Here is a 5223-nt window from a genome sequence, read left to right as displayed (position 1 = left end):
AGTGGGAAGCAGCCGCATAGCACAGGGAGATCAGCTCGGTGCTTTGTGACCACCTAGAGGGGTGGGAGGGAGATGCAAGAGGGAAGAGATATGGGGGGAGATATATATATATATATATATATATATATATATGTATAACTGATTCACTTTGTTGTAAAGCAGAAAGTAACACACCATTGTAAAGCAATTATACTCCAATAAAAATGTTTAAAAAAACCAAATTAATACCAGCATCAATAAACTAGTATAAAATTGAAATAAAAATAATAAAAAGATTAACATATCTTTCTAAAATAGAATAAAGAGGAATGAAATTACTAAATGATGAGAAACTGTGACACATTGAAATATACTGTAAAAATGACTGAACTGTCATTTGTCTTAGGAATTTCATGGGTCTAAGTAATTTTGTATTTAATGGACATCTTTGCTCTCCAAGTTTTTTTTTTGTTTTTTTTTTTTTATACTTAAACAAAAATATAACTGTTAGCACCTTAACAGCATTTCTCCCTTAGTCCACGGGTATGTATTTCATTGACTCAAGGAAGTAACAAGAGGCTTGTTCACATGTTAAAGTGCCCTGGGATCATTAACATTTATCCTGTCAACCATCAGAGATGGGTACTTGGTTAAATGATTCTAATTACATAGGATCCAGAAGTGCAATAGTGCAGAGGTAGCAGAATACCTCTTTAAAGATTGTAGGATCTGATGACTATATTGATAATGGTGGTTTGAGCTCATAGAATGAGAAGCACATCAGTATTTCAACACATATAATCCCTGAATACTATCCACTGTCTGCATAATTTTCTGTTTATTATCTCCTCCTCATAAACTTCTAAATTTAGGAAATATGTCTTCCGTGCCCAACATTTCTGCTCAGATAAAGGAGAAAGAAAAAACCCTAATAAATAGTATAATTTCATAAAGCTCTTGGACATTTGCACAGAGGTTACTAGTAAAAGAAAGAAGGAGAAAGAGGAACCCTGCCTCTCTAAAAGCATCTCTGAAATACAACACAAAAGTCTCGATTTATCTTTGGATAGAAAAGTAACCTTAGTAACGTGACTAAATATCTACAAACAGAACGCTGTTGTCACATGTTCTCCTAGGTACACAGTAAAAGCAGAACTACTGGAAGCACACATTAAAAAAATAAAAAGTAGCCACAACCACCTTTTTAGAAATAGCTGCTCTTGCCTTATTTTTATTTTATCATGATTCTCAAACTGTGGGATTAAACTATGGGAAATCATGTAGAGGAACTTCTGAATGCATTAAAGAGAATATAACCATAAAATCTAGTCCAGTTTATTATCAATTCTATTTTTAAAACCTTAATGGACCCATTAATATGTTCTAGCATCCTTAGGTCATTATCTTGCCTCAACTTTCCTCTCACCTCTTTGTTTCATCTTTCACTGGAGTCCTCATCACATGAGCCCCATTATTAAGTAACCTTCTTTCCTTTCAATTGCTACATTCATCCTATACTATTTGAACATTCAAACACTAAAGTTCAGAAAATAAATGATCAATTTATTAAGAAAATAGTTCTGCTTCCAATTTCTTAATTTCAGGTAAATTCTATTAATTTTTGAAATAGAGGAAATGCAAATTTATGCATTCCTTTGCAATTCTTCATTGTTTAGGCTATTATGGAAATCTTTAGAATGTCATTTTTTTTTAAACCACTTTTTAAAAAATATCTATTTATTTATTTGGTTGTACCAGGTCTTAGTTGTGGCACATGGGCTCCTTAATTGCAGCATATGAACTCTTAGTTGCGGCATGCATGTGGGATCTAGTTCCATGACCAGGGATTGAACCCGGGCCCCCTGCATTGGGAGTGCAGAGTCTTACCCACTGTGCCACCAGGGAAGTCCTGAATGTCATTTTTTTAAAGTGTTGTTTAATGCATAAACGAGTATATAACTTTAGAAAATCAGCCACCAGCCTGACACAGCAATTTCTATCTCTCCAAATTGCCTTCTTGTTCTCATTCTCATTTCATTCATAACTACGAATCTATATGCTGGTTTCTAACCTCAAATTTTATCCTGATTTTTCTGTGTTGCTACATAGGCTTCTAAACTACTCATTATTGCAAGGTGGGTTCTCTGGAAGCAGACCCTGAGAGTTTGAAGTGTTAGATGTTTATTAGGGATGAACATCTGTAAAGTTCAGGGGAAGGAAGCAGCCTTGCACACAAGAAAAGCTCAACAGTGAAGGAGTCATGACATGTCTGCCAACTGGGCAGGAAGATCTAGAGTGAGTATTGACTGGCAGAGTGCCCCATATTGAGCCCAAATGGCTCAGCCATTCGACCTCTGTCCTGCTTAGTCATAGGACTTGGGCTGCCTTGGGAAGGGCAGCTGTTTGAAGCTGAGGCAGACCATGAAGAAGCAGTCAGTGGACGCTGCCTGCTGCCCGCCCTCCCTACAGATGGGCCATGCATCTGCACGTATGCCTCACTCGTTATCTTTTGATGGCCAGTGACAAAACCAAAGGCAAATTAGCCAAAATTCACCCTCCAGCTTCCAAGTTCTAGTCAATGTCAAATATCACCTGTCTTTGTTTTGTAAGAGGTTAAATGCATTATCTCATGATTGACCCTTTATTTCACAAGATAACGTGAAGCTGTTTAATTGCCATAAAGTATTACCACCATTTATAAAGCATTTATAAAGCATTTTTCTTTCTTTCCTAAAGATTTCTAGTCAATGGAAAATCCTTTCAACTGACCTCTCCTCTTCTAGAAGAAATTATGCATGGGAATTTAGTTTTTACAAGCTTTCATTGACACCTCAAATCAGTATCTGAGACGTGCTCTATGCTAGAGAAGCTTGTGCTTCAAGCTTTGTCTTGGCTAGATAAAGAATTTAAAGGTATGGACCAATTTTTGAATAAGCATGAAAATTCTTTTTTTATGTGCATTTATGAAAACATGCCTTTGAAACATCTTGCCAAAGGCACTTTTGTCTTCTGGTTGTTATAGGAAAACATGGTCATCCCAAAGGGGTAAAAGAAACCGAACTGTGTTCCACCTTAATCAGATTCACAATCATGTCCTAATGTAATTTGTCCTAATCCATTTTAGAGAGAGACAACCATTTATGATTCCCAGAGACGTGGGAATATATGTGGCTTTATGGAAGTCCCCTGGGTCTTCTATATACTATATTTACCAGTTCATAAGAAAAGCTAATTGCATTTCTGAAAGGAAGGCTTTATGGATGCAAAGTATATTCTAATGCAAAAGCCCTACCTACTCAGGCACCCCACAGTCACATGGTACTATCTGCTGGCTGTCCACAGACTGCATTTTGGATCGCAGTAACTTATTTCAGAATAAGGAGTGCACACATTACTGTATTACCCTGATCACATGTGTCAGTGTTTGAGAGACAGTTCTATTTTTAGTTTTTTTTACTGGAAAAAAATAGGTAACACAGCATAATAATCAATTACCCTGTAGTAAAATAGAAACTGATTGGTCCCAGATTTTTTTCTCCCCGATGCCTTGGAAGATAGATACATTAAGTGACTTGTTAAAAGAAAAATAATTCTTTTTTAAAAAAGACCCACCATATTTCTGTGTCTGAGAAACATGAAGCTATTGTAGAGAATGCTGCCAAGGGTAATGAATGTACAAGTTTATTTTTCAATGAAATCCTTTTTTGTGGATTTTATTTTTCATTACAAACATGTTTTCACAAAAACAATGTTTTCTATAAACAGAACTGGCAATAGATGACACACTACTAAAGCAAGCCAGAAATGTAAATAATCAAAGAATTTTTATTTTTACTTTTCTGCAATAATCATGAAATCATACTGACCTAACATTTCATCATTTATTTATTTATTTTTCGCCTGATGTATTTTTTTTTTTCTTTATCTCTGGTGCATTCTGATGTTCATCTGTTACTAAATTAACTCCACTTCGCTCTCCTCTGCCAAAGGTGCTGTATCTTTTCATGTAGTTAAGGATGTAATTTCACAGGCCGAGCAGTGTGCCTTATGGATATGGTAAAAATAGTATAATTGTTCACGGCTGATAGGGGCCATGATCTTTGACAGTGTCTGGGAATCAGCTCTTCCCTCAAAAGTATGATGAATCATGAATTAACTGATTGACAGATATGAATTTGAACTAAAACAATATCTAAATTTAAATAACACAGTATTTCTGTGTATTCAACATAGCTTCTCTGTGCCATGACTAAGTCTTCAATTTGTAAATTTTGGCCATAACTTTGGTCAACCTTAGGGCTTACATTTCAGGACCCTGAACCTCTGCACACTTTTTGGTAAATGAGCATTCTCCATCTTGCCTCCCCACCCCCTACTTACATTATCAAAGAAATACCTTAATCCTTCATCTAGTGTTCTTCTCTCCACCTTCCTCCTTTCTCTCAAGAGTCCCCAGTGACTTCGTGGGAGATAATTATGCCTGTAGCTCAGGGACCTAAAGTAATCACCAGGCTGGGCGTGAAAGGATGCTGAGATGCAAACTGAAGCACCAAGCAACAAAGACTCAGTGCAGATATTAGGAAAAGGGAATACATTATAGCAATTACTCCATTGGCCTGGTTTCTGCCAAACTACAGGATATAGCAAAGAGGCCAAAGCGTAAACACCACCTAGTATTACTCAGAATGACTCATGGACATTTGCTATTCAGGACTGAGTGGAAGTCTTTGCCCAAAGATATGTGCTGTGGTAACAAAGCTTCCAGAAAAGCAAAGCAAATCTCATAGACTTTTGGGCACTTATTCAGTAGAATATCAACTTCTCTCTGCGTCTCCCTTTAATGTTTGAAGTTACCATAAGAAGCTCTGTTTAGAAAAGCTGAATCATAAAATATCATGTAAAGTCATGAAGTGCCATTAAGATGGACAGTTTATCTCAGATGATTGGAGTCTAATGCAGCTGAGAACGCGACCGGCGGTGTGATTGTTGAATGGGATGCTGGCATTCACGCTGTCACAGTCTACAGCGCAGATTCCCACCAGCCCCCTGATAATGTTTGCTTTTCAGGGGCCAAATGAAATAGCACAGAATCAACATAACTTGAGAAACAATCATGAGTGCTGTAATAAGAGGAAAGCTGCTGTGTCAGAAATGTAGCAGGCATCATCCATAAGATATGACAAAGGAGAAAAGAGGCGTTCTCTGGAAGAAAGTTCCAGATCTCCCAGGACTGACTCCATATGC

The sequence above is a fragment of the Physeter macrocephalus genome, chromosome 18 (genome assembly GCF_002837175.3).
Source record: "Physeter macrocephalus isolate SW-GA chromosome 18, ASM283717v5, whole genome shotgun sequence".
In the NCBI taxonomy this organism is placed as follows: domain Eukaryota; kingdom Metazoa; phylum Chordata; class Mammalia; order Artiodactyla; family Physeteridae; genus Physeter; species Physeter macrocephalus.
This window is presented reverse-complemented; position numbering follows the sequence as displayed.